This window comes from Bactrocera tryoni, chromosome 4 (assembly GCF_016617805.1).
Source record: "Bactrocera tryoni isolate S06 chromosome 4, CSIRO_BtryS06_freeze2, whole genome shotgun sequence".
Classification (NCBI taxonomy): Eukaryota; Metazoa; Arthropoda; class Insecta; order Diptera; family Tephritidae; genus Bactrocera; species Bactrocera tryoni.
The window spans coordinates 18,243,765-18,262,936 of record NC_052502.1 but is presented as its reverse complement, the minus strand read 5'-3'; the positions used below and the strand labels follow the sequence as shown (position 1 = coordinate 18,262,936).

Genomic DNA, 19,172 nt, shown 5'->3' with positions numbered 1-19,172 from the left:
TAGATAAATAATATTACTCAAATTATTTGTATGTAGTAATTATAAACCGAAAGATATATGTGTATGACAAAATTGAATGGAATAGCAGCCAACAGCCAAAGAGGTTTTGTTTTCGAAACAAAAAAGTTTGCCAATTATACTCACGAAACCATTGATGAGCTCAAATAAGTTACTTTATCTCAGCGTAAACTTTCATTTGTGATTATTTAAATGCCAAAATTGGAATATAAGTTGGATATATGTATATTATATATGAACACACATACTTAACGTTAGAGATTTCCTGCAGTCTGAATGATTTCATTTGGTTGCGCAAAAGCATATCTAAATAATTTTCTTTTTGCTTTGAGCATAAAATTATTTCTCCATACAGTTGAGTGATTTTGTTCAGCTGGGACACAAAGCAGTCTGTTGACTTTATGCTTATTGTGGAAAGGATTTCTTTTTTTACCGTTTTTATTGAAATCAGTTATGATTTACTAAAGCTGCAAATTATAATAGCAACAAATACTGTAAGCAATATGGAAAATTATTAATAAGGGCTTATTGAGATTGAGGTCACTCACTTTACGTCAGGTGTCGCGAACCACAAGTTTTTGATATAATATAGAAAGAACATATGTTGGAAAATTATCTCAATATTAAATATAAATGGTAATTTGAACAAGAAGGCGTTATATGAACTTCTTCTTCATTTGGTATGAACTTTTAAAGTTACCTATCAACTTATAGGTTATAGTATCGGTTATAGTATCCATTATAACTAAATAAGCGCACCTTAAGCCAAGTAGTGCCAAAATTTAGTGAAAATTCAGTTCAAAGTCATATCTTTAACTATACAGATTTTACTGGTAATTTTTTGTATATAAACTCCTTATTTCTCAGTGCTTGAAGAGCAACCCTTCCATGTTATAAATTTTTTAAATTAGCAGCACGAATTGCAGTTATATCACATATTGAAAAAAGCTCTTTTGATTTTTCGTGATTTTATTTGAAAGCAGTTTTATTGCACAATATCCGCTCTCTTTTAGCTAAGTTCTTTCCAAATGTACTTCTGCACAGCTCATAGTCAATGAAAAGTTAATGGAATGGAATTTAATTTAAATAAAAACTGTGGTATTCTAGTTGAACGGATTTTTAATTTATATTCTGTTTTTAGTTTTTATTTGTGCCCCACTGAATTTGTATAGAAAATCAATCAAATGAGAAAATTCGAAAGCAGCATGAACAAGAGCCGCAACAAAGCGAAGCTAAACTATTTGAAGTGTGGCAGAGTAGAATAGAGGATGAAAAAAACAACAAAAAGAAAATAAATTAAATTAAAAAACGTATATTTTTAATAAAAACAAGAGAATAAAATACCCTACACACATACAAAATATTTCTTACAATAACTTTGATCGGACAGTTTGTAGAGTAGCTATTAGCAATAGTGACTCGATCTGCACACTTTCTTCAGAGATTATATCGTTGCCTATGAAATAAAAAGGTTATCCATACAAGTACTTGATTACGATCGTTCAGTTTGTATGGCAGCTATATGTTGTAGGGATCAAATATCGGTCGCTCCAAAAAATTAGTACCTTCTTTGTTGGGGAAAGAACGAGTACAAATTTTTAGATCGATAACTCAAAAGCTGAGGTACTAGTCGGCACATATACAGACAAACGGACGAACAACAGCGGAAGAATACCTCTAAATCGGCCCAGCTCAACACGTTGATAATTTATACACAATATATCGTCACCTAAAATGCCAAACAATGTATCATCCAAAAAGTTGAAATTTGGTTTTTATTGCTTACATATGTGTAACACAAAAATTTCAGCTTCCGTTGTCAGATATAACCAATATATAACCAAAACATATGGAATTTATAACCAATGTGTAACGCATTTATAACCAATATATAACTGTTTTATAACCAAAACTCCAATTTTGTTTCAGTATGAGCGGTTTCTATTATATAATTTTTTTCGCATGTTAACTTATGAAAAGTGATGTTACGTTATTTTGCATTTACACTATACGGTCTCCAACGTTTCCGTTTGGGTGTTTCAAGCATCATGACAAACTTAATATAATATGCCTTGTTCAGGGTAAACAATTTATATATTTTAAATAAAAATGTGGAGTTAAGCATTGAAAGGAATCAAAATTAAACGAATTTATATTTTATGCCGGTATTAAATGGAAACAAATACAGGGTGGGCCAAAAGAAACCAAGGGGTGAAGAAGCCAAGGGGTGTAAAAGTTTAATAATTTTTTCGTTTATTAATTTTTTTTTTTTTCTTTCAGATTATATAATATACAAAAGGGAAATTTTTTTACACTAAGTATGAAAAATTATGTCTCTTTTAGAGCATTTTCCATAACATCTTTCAAAACTTGTGGCTGTAGCGTTCTAATATCTGCACCAATGTTTGCCTTGAGTTCAAGGATTGTCTCTGGCTTGTTTACATACACTCGCTCCTTCAAATAACCCCAAAGAAAATAGTCGGGTGCTGTCAAATCTGGCGATCGCGCTGGCCAAATAATTCCCGAATTTCTGGAAATTATTCGCCCTTCAAAAATTTGACTTAAAAGTGCCATTGTGTCTCGGGTAGTATGGGCAGTAGCTCCGTCCTGTTGAAACCACATACCAGGTCTGTTTTCAAGAGCAGGACGTAAAAAAATTTCTATCATAAACCGATACCGCTCCCCATTTAATTTCAATACAAAAAATTAAAAAGTTATTAAACCTTTACACACCTTGGTTTCTTTTGGCCCACCCTGTACAACAAAAATTAGCCTCAACTATACTCCCTTATAAAAGTTAGAGAAACAGTCGCTTGAAAGCAATGCAAAGTGACCAAAGGTTGACCGATGAGTTTAGTGAACCTGCCCAAAACCCTCAAAAACAACTTAGCAACATACACAAATGCAATTACACTTAAGCAAACTGCGACTACCAGTTCTCCCCACGAATACCAGTGCGTAACAAAGGCTATACAGCATCTACGCTTAGTTTTGACTAGTCGCTGCACGTTAAGAACCACCCAAAGGCGCAGGGTAAGCGCAATAACAATTGCCAGCACACGGTGAGTCCAAGCCAGCCACCAGTGTTGGCTGCTTGCCGCCAACTTGAACTCAAAGCGCAGCGTTTAACATAGCTTCAAGTGCCGCGCTTATGGTTGTTGTGTTGGTTTTGTAATTGTGTGGCAGCGCCAACTTTGCTTGTCAAGCGAATTACCAGCAAAGTACAATTCGGCAACAATTTCGTAAGCTCAAACTTATTTGTGTTGCTATTGTTGTTGTTGACTGCATTTTGCTTGTAGCATTAGCCACCAGCTACAAGAGAAGGCAAGTTAATGCCACTGGCTGTCACTGGCACACGCTGCAGGTGCTGCAACGCTGCTGGCTGCTGGAGGAACCGTGAAACTTTGCAGCGCGGGAAGTTTGCGCTTCTTCACGTACGAAATTGTTGTAGTTTTCGGCTAACTTTTTCGCCTTTTTTCTGTTTTTTTTTACAGTTTCTCTTCATTTCTTTTTTGTGCTTTATTTCCGCTTTGTTCGCGACGTTTTTCCTATACTTTTTTTGTCTTGTTGACGCAAGAATTCAAATCAATCGTCTCTCCCGCTCCTCGCTTTTGTGCCAGCAACAAATGCGCGCTCTACTCTCAGCATGCTCACTTTCGCGGGTTGCCATTTCTTCCACTTTTTTTCGACACTCTCTTTGTTTACCTTTTTTCGCACCGCTTTGGCGCTGCAACAATTGCGAAATTACCCAGAATTAAAGTTTTAACCTAATTCCTAACTGAAAGTGCCTCTTCACACGCACACAAAAGTCCTGCAAAACGCTTCATTGTGTGAGTTTGTGCGGCAAAAACTGCAAACTGCTACAGAAAAGCAACAAAAAACGCAAACGAATAAAACCGAAATTATATAAGAAGTATTTAGAGTAAAAACTGTTGCAAACTTCACGGGTAAAGCTCGTTGAGAAGCGCAAAAGCGACTTTATGTTGTTGCTCCCATTGACCAAATTGCTAAAAAGTAATAGAAACTTCTGCTAAACTCGCATATAAAGGAGCAAAACTAACGGTGTGTATATGTATAACGGTGTGTAGTGCTTTGTGCGTCACTTAGCTGTCGGCATGCAGCGTGTGCGGGGCGTGTCGAGCGTTGTAGCAGCACGGCGACGCATGTTGCAAGTTGCCGTAAAAGGCATTAAATTTCAACAAAATGCAGTTGTGTGGTAACATAAGTGTTGCTGTTCTTGTTTCCTCTCCTCTATATTTATACGGCAGTCGCGCATTTGACCGTTTGTTGCTCTTTCGGTTAGCTAATGACCGCTTATGCTCCTTTTTACTGCAATTTTCCTACACTTTGCATCGGTTGGTAATTTTTTCTTAGATTCTGCGCCGCCTTTTTTGCTTTCTGCCTCAATTTTACGCCTTTTCGCTGCACTTAGCGTTGCCACTTTTTTTCATAAAAAACTGTATATGGTATATACAAAAAATAGCAAGCTACTCCTTTCGTATTACCGCATAAGTGCACCGTATATTGTAGACTTTGAAAATAAAAACTCGCACACATACACAGAAACATACATACACACATGCGGCTTCATTGCAGTTGCACTAAATATTTGGTGCAAATTAAGGAAAATACTTAGCTCTCTTGCTGAGTATTATTTTCAAATTACTTTGCCGAATTGCTGCTTTTAATTACTTTTTAGTTACACATTTAGTTGCAGCGTTAAAGCAAAGAATGCGGAAAATCTTGTATTTGTTTTTATTTAGTTTCAGTTTTAATTTTATTTTTTGCTTTTTTTTCTTTGTGCATACATACTTGTAACTCGCTAAACAAGTTTAAGCTGTAAAAATACCTTTTGGATTAATGAGATCTTCTTTCGAAAGCAGTTTTGGCTTTCGAGCACCTGCTTATAGGAGAACGGCTTGATTGAATTTTTATCAATTAAATTATATATAATATATTATTATTATTTTTATTTTTATTGAAATTGTAAGCACCTTAGTTGATGGCTGTTTTGTTAGAAACTATTCTATTTCTAGCTCAATGGGTATATAAACAAGCGAAGTTGCCGCATTTGAGACGAAGAGTAACTTGAAAACATTCAAGAGCTGCCATTTCATCCAGAAAAAAATAACGGTTCGGTGTAGTTTGTGGGCCGGTGGAATTATCTGCCCATATTTTTTCAAAAATGATGCCGGGAGGAACGTAAGGCACGATCTGATGTCTGCAATTGAAGTTCGTAATCTCGGTCACATTTGACATTAAACTTGACCACACCACTTTCCACACACGGCATCAATCAATGGATTTATTGAGAGAACACTTCGGAGAGTAGATAGTTTTACGCCTTGCGCTGATCGATTGACTTTTTCCTGTGCGGATATGTAAAGTCTAGAATTTATGCGGACAATCTCGTTCCGATTCAGGTCTTGGAGTGATATATCTGGCGTGTCATTCGCCAGTTATCAGTCGAAATGCTCGAACGAGTCTTGAAATTGGGATTCAAAGCATGGGCCGAAGAAGAGAAGATAAGTGACCCCTTTAAAATTAAAAAAAAGTTTATCTTACTTACTGAAAACAGCCTTAAAACTAAAGAAAAATCAGTTCAACTCGCACAATTTGGTTCGGAAAAAACCGAGTAACGAGTTGAATGAATTATGCTTTTTGAAAATTAACACTCCGCCTTTGCTACAAATCTCACTCAGTCAAAGTGCTAAGGACAGCAGTAAACTTAAGACACTCAAATGATGTTGTTTGGGTCGGCAACGGTCGATGAAAAATGTGCGGATATCGAAACCCGAACGATAAGGTTCAGGGTAGCCTTTAAGGTCGAGCGGTGTATACTGACGCCACATTGTTAGATATCAAGAAGGGCTTTGTATTGGTTGACCTTAAGATTCAATCAAATTCAATTTTTATAAGTCTATTAAAGGATATTTGTTAATGAAATACACGAGAAATAACGCTTTGGAAGATATGAATTCGCAATCCCCTCTGGAAGACATATATTTGCAGTTAGAACTATTTTTAGCTTTTAACTAAAATTGATACAAAATAAAGAGTGCAAAAAGAGTAAGCCCGCATGCCATTAGCTATCATCTTTCAAAAAAAAAAAAATAAAGATACTGCGAAGTATTTGAAGTTGCTGAATGAAAAAGATCGAGAGGGAAAATAGTTGGAAGTAAATGTTACCGCAAAACTCGATTCGAATCCCGTAATCGATTTCTTTTGAATTATTTACATACTTCCGAGCTACGTTTTTACATTTGAACAGATGTAGAGAGATGTTCAAATATCAGTTTAAAAGTGGGCGTTAGATAATATTTTCTTTTGAACACGGAGATAATGGGTTTACAGTACTACATGAATGTCCTAAAGAAATGTTAACCGAAGTACTTAAGGGGTTACCTCGGTTTACGGGTTTCAAAAAATCGATATTTTTTGTCTTATTAAAATGGATAACATCTCCAGAACATTGCCTTAAATTTTCAGTTTTTCCGAGTAATAGTTTCGGAGATACAGCCTTGACAACTTGTGCGCTCGAGGCGAGCTAGGCCAAGTGCGCCTTCTTTAAACGCGTTTTTCTCGAAACTGTATTCTTGAGGACATTCGGCAAGATTTCTCGGGAACTACTCTACCGATCTTCATCAATTTTTACACAGGCTTTCGAGATACAATTCTTAACAATTTGAACGAAGAATTTTTTTCGATTACAACTATTTGAATTTTGCGAAATTTTCATTGAAATCTTTTTTTTTTTTTGAAATCCAATTTTCAATTTTTCTTTGTCTTTCGACCAAGTGTTAAGTTATAGTTTTAACTAAAACACGTATTCTTTCACATTAGGTGATCTTGTTAGGAGGTATCCTGCCAAAACGGGCACATCTCTTTCCGAGGGGTCACAGGTAATGGCTCCGCAATTACCTAGTTTAAAATATTTTTTTCCAAAAATTTCAGAAATTCTTTGATAATAGTGTAAGTTTGTAACAATAAAAAATTCTAATAAAATATTTCACTTTTTATACGAGAAACAAATTGTTGAAAGCAGGCTGTTTTTTTACCGGAGGAAACTCATGTAACTTATTTAACGAGAGCGATTTCTAGATCTCAAGGTTTTAAAATACAAAATTTTGTTTATGTAAATATAGTGTAGAAGATCTAACAGCAATTGATAAGATGCACTTAAATAAATGTATGGTAGTTACTTGTGCTCATTATTATAAGATTATTCTCTATCACGATGCATATTTATATACTAAAGTATTAGAATCTTTTCACAAATTTGTAAATATACGCGTTTTGTTAGTAACAATATCGTTTTTCACTCAAATCTTCTACTGCACTTCACCTATATATACTATCATTAAAGTGCATGCTCTTCGAAGAGCTTATTTTTATTATTACTCCTGCAATTCTTACCTATTCTACTCTTATTTCCTGCAAAATAACTACTCGTTATTGCAATATGAGTACACCAATTTAAAATTTTTGCGCTACAGCGTGCAGCCAATACTCATATATCTCCGAAAAATTGTCAAAAACAAAGCACTTATGCTATTTATAGAAATACAAGAGCATGCGAGCGTTCAATAAAGCGGATATTGAAAAGTTGAAGTAGTAGAGCGGAAAAGGAAAAGCAAGATGAAAAAGGTAAAATTGGTAAAATAGAGAAATTCAACGTTTTACAAGCAGCCAACATTTGCTAACGACACAAGGAACTATACAATAATTCTATATTTTTATATGAATCTTTGTGTTTGTGTAAGGTTTCGCGATACTTAGCGCACTTAGCACAATTTCGTTTAAAGAAAAGATAAATTGCTGCCAACATGTGCACAAATATTTTGGCTTTCCCATATGAGTATTTATAGCATTTTCATGTATGTATGTATATGTGTGTATGTGTGTTTATATAGAGCATAAGCTAAAGATCGCTACTGAGACTGCAACGAGTTGGGAAAATATTTTCGATTACAAGCGCAGTTTTCAGCAAAGTTCAACAACTACACAACTACACAACCAAACAAAAACACTCACATACGCGCAAGCACCTGCAGCGCACGAAGCTGTAACTGTACCTGAAGACATTTTATCTAAATGCGCGCTTTTGGGAGTTCACTTGCCGCAGCGCAATATTGACCTACTTTCATGTTCGATAATACGGCGTAGGAAGATGCGCTGCGTAACTACAAAAGCAAATACAACAACAAATATTTATAAGTACCTGAGACACGCACTCCACGGTGGAGGCGAAGGAAACCCGGCAATGGAAAATAAGCCAAATAAGCGAAAGTCGTCGAGCAGGCAGCCAATATCCAGCAAGTATGCGGAACCAAAGCGCAGCGCTACGTCTGCAAGTCAGCGCAACAACAGCTGTAGTTGTGTAGTCAGTGGCAACAAGAAGCGGCAAAGTAATGAAATTGCAATTTGAAGGATAAATAAGTGCAGCAGCGAGCAACTTCTTCGTAGTGAGACGTTTCGCGCATTCGAACGGATATTATGCGCGAAAGAGAGGCTAAGCGGAACTTGAGAGAAATGTGCGAGTTAAACCGCTAAAGGCATGTGTTTGTTGTAAGCCAAAACAACAAACTAGCGCAATAGCAACAAAAAACCAAAAAAAGTTAAAAAAAAACTAGGTAAATGCAGATGCTTGCTGCAGACTGACTGCCAACAGCTTGGCTTAGATACAGAAGGAAAAAAAACGCGCGAAAACTGGAGCAAACAGTTGTTCTTGCATTGCGCTTAGTTGGCGTACTTTTTGTTGTTGTGAAGCTACGTGAGAAACCCCATAATACAGCAATCGACAAGCGGAACTTATTTGGTTAAAGTTTCGCCAAAGTTGCGCTCCAATTTCGCACACACCAGCCCTGCGACTCACAAGGTGCAACGAATATTTGTTTATTAGATGCGTTGAGTACCTTTGCGGGGCAAACTAGTAAGAAATCTCGTGTATATATAGATAAATGTGTGCCCTACCTTATATCTGGGTGAAGTGTGTGCCATTATGAAGATTTCTATGTTTGCAAAAGAAGCGAAAAGTAAAAGCGAAGGCGTATGCGTGAGTGGTACGCCATAGCGTATACGTAACGTGGCAGTCTCTTGGCTATATTTGTGCAAAAATTAAGATTTCACTACTATACGCATGCCAATATGAGCGCTCTTTAAACCATAATTATGTTAGAAATATAAAAATTCTAATTAGAAAGAAATTTCAGCTCTCAGCAACTATGTGAGGGAGAGGACTTTGCTTACTACATAGGAATATGTATGTATGAATATGAAAATTAACCACAAGCATATGTCTACACCTGTGATTTCGCTTATGAAATACATATCTGGGTTATGAGTAGCTGTAGAAAAATTCAGCTAGATATATAACGGAGTGGTTTTATAAGCTGGGCTTGTTTAACAGAACATTTTTTTTGATTGATATGCTTGAAATTCTTGTGGAAGATATGTAACTATTTAGTATTTGCAACTTTAGTAAAATTAAATGAACTTCAGATATAGTCTGAATAGTATTTTTAAAAGTAAAGTATATTTTTTGATTGAATATAGATCAATGATATACGTATACATATGTATTTCAAACAATACTTTTGAATGTGCTTTTGTCATATGTTGACCTGATGGAATGATGATATGAGAATAATCTTAAAAGTTGTATAACAGTGATCTTATGGCTCTGGATCCACTCTGGCTGCTGTGAAAAAAATAAATCTCTGTGGCAGAATACAAAAATAAAATGTTTTCTGGCATTTGATGCTTAAAAATACGGAGTAGCTTTGAAATCTTTATCTATAAACCGAATTTTACGTGCATGCCAAAACTGTCTAACGCCTTTCACTCTATATGGCAGCGTTAATAAGCAAAATAGCCTCTGACACTTATGCGCGATCCATGAAAATACCAATATATGACCAAACGGTGACCGAAAACATTCATTTGTTCAGTATTCTCAACCGAAACTACACGGTCGGTGGAAATATTGCTTCATTATATCTTCATGAAAAGGAAAAAAAATTTTGACGATTCCTTGTCCAGTCATGCACAGCGCCTACGGTATTCAGCTTCTACAACAAAAGTGATTTGAAAATATATTATCTTAAAGAGCTGTCTTCCACTGTTTTGACTCCTGCTGACTGTGTTTCGCGAGATTAAGAAGATGCAAGATATCTTCGAACTATTAACAAGCTCAAGTTCAAAGAACACATCATCGATTTGCGAAATGCTAATTTTTCTGTCAAACTAAACTTTTAAATAATCTTTGTGACGAAGTGAAGTCAGGAAGAGGCAATTAATGAGGATGAGTTCAGATCGAAACAAATTAAAAAATCAATCCACAGAACTTTCGGATTTCGGAGAGAAATTTCTAACATTAGATTACAAAAAAAAAAACAAACATTCACGATAATATCTAACAAAATATTTTAAGATACGAATACTTTGCTTCTACTTTTTTACTTTTTTCTTCTTAGGCAGATATCATTTAAGCTGCGAAAGTCTTGACCAAAAGCATAAACAATGCTGTTCATATAAGCACGCCAGAAGCTAGAACCATACAGAGCATCCTCAAGCGATAATGACGAAACTCAGGAAAAATAAACGTCTTTGCCATGCATGACAAATTAGTAGAAATCCTACAGATAAAACACTTCTCAATCGTGTCATAAGGATGCTGAATCATGTTCTCTGAAAATTGCGCAACAAGTCCATAAAGGCATTTCCGATTGCTGCCAAACCAGGAGATCCAGTAAACAATGGTTGGAACTAGACAAAACAATAAACCGATATCTAGATGCCCGCCAATTTTAAACAGTAGAGGCCATTGGTGCAGGACCAACGCAGAGAATGCCGAGATGTCTGCCACACATCTTCATAACGCACATAACGAGTTTAGTGATGGATCTAGAAATGCAACAGTTAGCAATTTTTTGGACATTGCTAGTCAAATGGATTCTGCGGTTGCTGAAATAGATGCTGTAGAGGTGTCGGAGGATATCAAAGCATTGGCAAACAAACGGTCATCAGTTTATGACACCATTAGTGCGTTTACACTTAAAGCCCTACCCGAAAACGTAATCAGCATGACTGTAAAGCTTTTTAATGGACTGCTAAGATTTTTTCATTCCCCTTCGCAATGAAAATGTGCTGATGTTATTTTATTTCCTAAATCCTGGTTAATTCTTATCGAACAATAAGTCTACTGGTAATTATCTTGAAAGTATTTCTGACAATATTTTTACTCAAGATTTTGTCGGTGTTGGAACAATGTAATAGAGTAGCACACTTTATAACTGATGCTATGGAAAATAATAATTAATGCTCTGTGGTTTTCCTTGATGTCTGCAAAGCATTTGGCAAAGTCTGGCATCTAGACCCATTACTCAAATTAAAGGAAAAAACACCAATGTCTTATTAATTGCTGCTAAAGTCTTACTTGCACAATCGGACGCTCTACGTTATAGGTCGTGATGCTGAGTCGAATTTGCGACCTGTTCGGGCTGGCGTCCCCAAGGTAATGTTCTCGCCTCTGCGGTCTACATTTTTTACATAAAAGACTTTCATTAAAGTTCATCATAAATATAAAAAAAAGTTGAAGCTTGATTAGATCAACTCTGACTACACAATGACGACAATCTATGCTGATAATACTGATCTGCAATTATCAACTGGCAACCCTACAACTGCTTCCAGAAAACTACAAATGCAATTGAATGCTTTAGAACAGTGGCTCACGAAATGAAACTTTGTCTTCAACATTGAAACGTCCGCACAAGTATATAGTATAAACTCTCCAGCAAACAAATTACTCTCAAGTGGTTTTATATGTTCAGTTGTTACCAACAAACAGATGCACAAAATATTTAGGGATTCCAATTAATAAGAAGCGTACTTCGAAATATCAAGTAAAAATAAAAAGAACTAGGATTAAAGTTAGCGTAGCTATATATACTGGGTTTTCACGCCAAAAGTCTGAAGAATATCTTGCTAATTTATAAGGTAATACTTAGGCAGATCTGGACGTATGGCATTCAAATCTGGGCCAGTTTAGCGATTTCAAATTTAAATGTAATTTAAACCGGTCAAAATAAAGTTCTGTGCTTTATAGTGGAGGCTCCTTTCTATGTGAGAAACGATGTTCTCCATCGGCATCTAAAATTGCTCACTGTAAAGGAAACAATCGAAGAATTTAACAGACGTCACCTTTTGCGATTTTAGCATCATGAAAATATATTTAAGATTCAACTGGCTGTTAGTTGTGTCGACCATTTCTGTTTTTTTTTTTGAATCTTCCTAACTTATGTTTCTTTGTGAGAACGTCAGTAATTTTAGGTTAGGTCTTTGAACTTCATTGGACATCATTTCCAGTATTTCAGATATAGAATTGGTTTATTATAAGTTCTCTTTCAACTATTAGCAATTCATACATAATGTATCCTGATATCTTATATACATATGTGTGTTATATACTTAGCAAGCAAATATCAGCTGTCAACAAAAGTGCAAAAACGAGTTTAAAAAATGCAAATAATGAAATTAACCAACTTGAATGGGGACTAACAAACAACGAAGAGATAGAGATAGTGAAAACTAACAATTGCCTGCAATTTGCACTTGTCATTTACACCGACAGCAACACGCTGGCAATAATAGAATTTCTAACAGCTAGGGTTGGCTGAAAGCAAATACAAGAAAAAATGTCTTTCTGTGTCTCTGTGTGTGTGTGTGTATTCCCTATGCAATGAATGCATAATTGAACGAGGGACAAATTATACGGTATTCATGTGTGATTGCGTTCTAATTTGATTATCAACGGAGCAGTTTTTTTCTAAGTATATACTCTACTTGTGTATACACACACATGCATATTTCATTTGATGTTTTGTGGATTTTGCTTCTGCTGATTGTCACATTGCGGTGATAAGCGTGAAACTGGCGGTGACATTGATTTGATTCGCTTCGAATAGTTGATTTCTAATGCAATTTAATGAATGAGTGAACAGCTTGTTGTAATATGAATAAATAATTGATTATTCTAAATGTAAGATAGAAAAAAAAACTTTTTTTTTTTTGTGATAAAAACAATGCGATAACGGTTGGGGATTTTGTTTAGAAAATGTGTTTGGAGTGAATGTTAATTTATTCATTTCTAAAATTTTCAGTGTATTGCCAGTGGAAGAGAGGAAACTAGGAAGAATTAAATATTAAATTAGTTTTAAATTGACAATAATTTCGTGAAAATTTGAGTCGAGAATGTGAATGGAAAAAAAGAAAAATTTCTAACTTCGGCTGCTCACCTTCATAGGCGCATTTTTTCAAGCTTATAAGTGTATGAAAAGGTTACCAACGTGATTTTAATCGCTCAGTGTATATGATAGTTATATACCATAATGGCCCGATCTAAACAATAAGTTTAGACTTTCGCGATAAATGGGTTTCGACTAAACAAAGTTCGAAAAATCAAAAATTGGGATACACATAGTGTTTAGAAATCTGTCATATTGTACATTTAATCGATCTTTTTAACCACTTTTGATGCAACTAAAAATCATTGGAATGAAACTACTGTATAAATAACTTATAGATGGCGCTGCTATAACCATATTATAAGAAAATTATTTTGAAAAGATTTCGAAAAAAAATATGATAATGAAATATTGGGTAGTCGAAAAAGTCTTTTCGTATTTTGTCTTTCATGTCGTTGCTGTGGTATATCTCCAGTGCTGGCAATCACTATTTAATGTTGGAAAGGTGAGATTTTAGGCTTCATTTAACAAAAAGAAATTAAATCCGGGAAGTTGAAAAAAGTTACGGCTGTTCAAAAATGAGTGAAAATAAAGAAGAAATTCGCTGTGTTTTGTAGTACAACAATGATTCGCTCGCCTCCGTTCTGAAAATTTCGATGTGAAAGTTACACCTCGCTCTGGTCGACCTATCGTTCAAAAGGTCGATGAAATTATGGAAAAGATTGACGTGGACCGTTACGTAAGCAGTCATGACATCGCTAAAGAGCTTAAAATTCATTATCAAAAGGTTTTAAACCATTTAAAAAAGGCTAGCTACAAAAAGAAGCTCGACGTTTGGGTACCACATGAATTGTCTGTGAAAAATTTAATGGACCGATTCTTTGCTGAAACGAAATAAAATCGAACCATTTCTGAAGCGAATGGTAACAGGAGACGAAAGGTGGATCAAATACGACAATAATGTAAGAAAAAGATCATGGTTCAAGCATGGTGAAGCTCAACAAATGGTCGCAAAGCCAGTATTGACGCCTCGAAATGTAATGCAGAATGTTTGGTGGGATTGAAAAGGAATCATCCACTAAGAGCTGCTCCAAACGAACGATTGATTCTACATTTTACCCTTAACAAGTGATGAGACTGAAGCAAACAATCGAAAAACAACGGTCAGCACTGCTCACCAGAAAAGGCTTCGTCTTCCATCAGAACAACGCTAGACCACACAAACGAGTATCTTTGATGACTGGGGAAAAACTGTGACAGCTAGGCTGGGAAGTTTTGGTGCATCCACCTTATAGCCCAGAACTTGCACCATCGTACTACCATTTGTCTCGGTCAATGCAGAACTCCCTTAATTGGGCAAAGTTGGCTTCAAGAGAAGCCTGTGAAAATGACTTGTCGCAGATTTTCGCCGAGAAACCAGAAAATTTGCACACTGAAGGAATAATGTCTCTAATGGAAAAATGTCAACGACTTTTTCGACCACCTAAATGATGATTCGAAAATGTACTTATCGATTTTTGTATGAAAGACAATATGTTGAAAAAAGGCAACTCATCGATTTGTGCGTGACGTATCATATTACGAAACAGTTTTAGAAAGTAAGACAAATTGGCGCCATTGTGGATGAACTTTTCAAACATTTTGGTTTTATTTTGCGATTTTCTTCCTCTTTTCGCAACATTTTTTACTTTAAAAATATATTTCTAGAACAAATGGAGTAAGAAAAATACGCTAAGCACAGTTAGCTAATTTCGAACAAAAAGTTGACACTCCTTTACTTCAAAATCGCAATTACCAAAGCATATAATGAGGTTTTATAATCGATATAGATGAAAAATATGGCATTGCTTTAAAACAAAGAATCTTCCAGAGGGCCCTTATTCTAATTTTGTCCATCTGTCAGTCAACTACAATATGAAAAGTCAGTTTCATGTGTCAAAGCTCCATTCATTATGCGTTTAGCTTACCTAAAATAACTTAAAATAGCATTGCGAAGCTATTCTTAAATGCATAAATTTCAAAACTAATATTAATTTCTAAAATTCAACAGAAGTTTGGACGCCAAAAATGTCTGTCAGTGAATTGCAGACAATGTAAAGAACAAACATGGCTAAAATCGCTGTCAACCACAAATCCGGCTGTCATTCACTTACGCAAGCAGCACTTGTCCAAGCTAAAGAAATGCGAAACGATTTCAACAAGCTCTGCGACTGTCGCTGCCATTGTGCGGCTTGGCTATGATGCTTTCTACTATCATACGCTTCACGAGTTATTTTATAGCTCTAAGCCATACGCAACAAACGTCTGGCTGGCATTGGCAGATGTACACAAACGTACATATTTACACACACACACACTTGAAACGCATAGCACCACAATGTCAACATAATTGTAAGTCCTTCTGCGTCCTGTCTCAGCGTTTCGTACAGATCCCTTTTATATTTTCTTCAACTCATAACGCCCGACAATATTACACAGCTCTTTATCCGTCTGCTTTCTCTTCCTTTTTACGCATCGCCACATCCGAAATTGGTAAATTCGCCTACTAAAATGAATTCTCGGCACTTGATTATTTACTTTCGGTCACTTTTCCTCAATCAAAAAGGGAAAACGCTCATGCGTTTCCTTTGGCGCAATTTTTATTGATGGCGAAGCATGACCAAATCAGGTAACGGGATGGCAAAATACAGTTAAGAAAACTCGGAAAAGGGAAAGGCAAGTCAACTTATAAGGCACGCTACTTAAGCGCTTTATCGCAGCTGATGTGGCTTGACCGATATAAAGTGTATTGAAAGGCGCATAAAAGGGATTTCAGCACAAATACTAATGTGCTACAAAATGAAAGGTTGCCATATGGCAAAGCAGTCATTTAAAAGGCTATATGTAGCTGCTAAGTACATAAATGTGAAACAAATCTCCACAAGCGAGCGCCTAGAAGCATACTAACAACACGTTAAGGGCGATTTGTGTGCGTGGTTCTGGGTGCTCTACCCTTTTCGCAAGATCCTTCATAAAGTAGTCACACAAATATCAATATTACGCCAATAAATATATAAGTATGAGTGTGCTATGTTTGTTTTGTATACTCAAGCACATGCTAAGCATATATGCTTAAGAACTTTTAACACTCGAGCTGAGTGCTTTATTTTTAGAAGTGATAGGTGTCAAAACTGTCAGACAACCCACTAGCTGGCGACATCAACAGACATGTGGGTGCATATACACATAAATACATATATCTATTTATGAAAGCTATCTACTATTTTCTGTATAAATGTATTATATACCTATACACCAAACATAAACCAATGCAAAGGGCAAGCAGTTAGTCTACTCTGAGTGACAGCGTGGAAAGTAGGTTTTCAGAGCAGGAAACTAAAGCACTGACAACTTCCATATACTCGCTACTAACACATTAAGTATATAAATATGTATATATATATTATTTATCCATCCTTAACTTCATGGAGTGTTGAGTGTAGCATAAAGTTCGAAAACACGCACTGCTGCTTCCTGTCCGTTGTCCTTTGTTTTTGTGCGTCTTCATATCAAGTGCAGTGGCGTTTGGTTGCTCTCAGTTTCACAAGTGGAAATGCCTTTTTCAATACGCACACATATGTATGTATATAATTTCGTTCATTTAAGCAGCTAGCACCTACTATAAATATTTTCTATATATATGCTATTTTCTCTTTTCTGCCTTGGTGTGGTGCCCAGTGGGGTTGAGAGTAGCTGTTCATGTTTGATGCCTGTTTCTACGATTTCTTCATTTCAGATTAGTAAAGATATTTTGTGCATTTTTACATGAAAATATATACCAGTTAGTGCAAATGATTTAGAAATTTTAAATTTAAGGAACACTCACAAAACGTTACTATAATTTTATATTTCTGGTAACTTAGGCGGTCATCTTGTCAAATATTTCAGTAATTCCTTTGCCATTAACTGACTTTCAAAACATTTTTTTTGCTTAATATTAATAATGGAATTAAAACTTAAAATAGAATCTGTGAAATTATTTCTGAAATTTGTTCTTGGCTATAATAAACCACAAACAAATTCGTCGTCGTCAGTAAGTATTTTCGCAATGGATTATATGCTTTTTATATAATCAGAAGGAAGCACTTTCAATAAATACATGGCCAACGTACTTTTGAAAATAATTTTGATATTTTTACTTAAGAATTTTTCTTGAGATTGCATTAATTTTCGATATTAAGTCATAATAAATAGAAAAAACTAAATATCTCTAATGAAAACAAATTTGTTGAAAACACAATTTAAATTATTTTTGCCTGAGATTACAGTAATTTGGAATATTAGGTCATAATAAAGGGGGAAAAAATATTTTTTATAAACAAAAAATGTTTAACAAAAAATATTTTTAATAAAAATAAAAAAATGTTAATAAATAATATTTTTTAATAAAAATTTTAATAAAAATTATGTTTAAAAAAAATCTTGAAAAAAAAAATTTGAATTACTCAAATTATTATTTTTTGTCTATAGTAACAGAATTGATGAAAACAGTTTTTTTTGGCAAAATAAAATCAAAAGCCCAAAAACTTGTTTATTTGCATTTTTCACATACATTTTTAGGTTATGTGAAAAAGTTGTCCAGACAAAAGTTTTAGCTCTTTCAACAAAACCTTTTTCCATAGAACTTATAGTTTTGCTGAAAATCAAAACAAATCGATTTTAAGCCTTAAAAGTTCAGCAAAGTTTCTGCCCTTTGCTTCACGATCTCAAATCAACCGAAAATATTATTTTTTTAATTAATTTTTTTTTAACTTCATCTTTCTTTTCCATTTGGTGTTAACCTGTCTTCACTTATCACCACATTCAAAGACTTCACTCCTGCCTGTAAAGCATACACATAATATCTTTCCAGAGCTTTAAGTTGAAGGCGAATCAATTATCTTCAATCTCAAGGAATATGCTAGAAAATTTTCGTTGCAGAAATAACATTTGAAATTATCAACGCGAGAAGAACACATTTTACTTACAGCGAAGCTAAACCACTGAATATCTCTAAGGCTCAGTAGCTGTAACGAATAAAGTGTTTCTAAGTTTTTTTTGAGTTCATATGAAATGTTTAAAATACAATGTGTCAAGCATAGAAGAGTTGCCTCATATAATAATAATATTTACCACCAACCTTTCGTTACTTAGATTCAGAAGCATTTAACAAAGTAAATATGAAATGTCAAATCCTTTTACTCGTATTCTAGATGGGACGCATACCTGGAAACAGAAGAAAAAAATATAAAATTTATTTTTATATATACACAATACAAATTTTTACATAAACGAAAATAATATAAAAAACCAAAACAATTTAAATTTTTAATTGCATTTTTACATGAAAAAATATACAGTATTTTTATGTCTTTGGTAAGTGAAAAATCTCTTAAAAAAATTTTAAATTAATAAATTATTAACTTTTTTAGACTATAGAAATTGATAAATAAACTTATGTTTTAAGCAATTTTTTATTCCTCTACAACTCTCTCAAAAAAAAAAAATTTAATTATTAAAATTTTATTTTATTAAATTTTTTGGTCTGTGGTAAAAGAATCGATGAATAAAGCTTATATTTTAAGCAAGCGAAAAACGTTGAAATGAAAACGTAAGCGACACGCTTTTTAATTTACAAATACGATTAAAGCTCTCGGTAAATATGGCATCTTAAGCTGCATACCGAAGGGATTTTCCCGAGCACAGAAATGGGCGCTAAGGCGTGTTGAATTTGACAGCCTTGCGCACTATAGGACACACATATAAAAAATGGTAATACAAAAGGAATTAAGCAATACAGAAACGTGCTGGGATTTAGTCTGGCGTTAACGTAGATTGCAAAGATAAATATGACAAATGTATATGTCATATACTTATATGTACTACATA

The 19,172-nt window shown here is 34.7% G+C and overlaps 1 protein-coding gene across 2 annotated transcripts in view; it reads right to left on the bottom strand.

Annotated features, from left to right (window-relative positions):
• The window catches only part of LOC120773986 (furin-like protease 2), a 392,069-nt gene that overhangs the window by 169,941 nt on the left and 202,956 nt on the right, over positions 1-19,172 (bottom strand). The window lies entirely within an intron of this gene.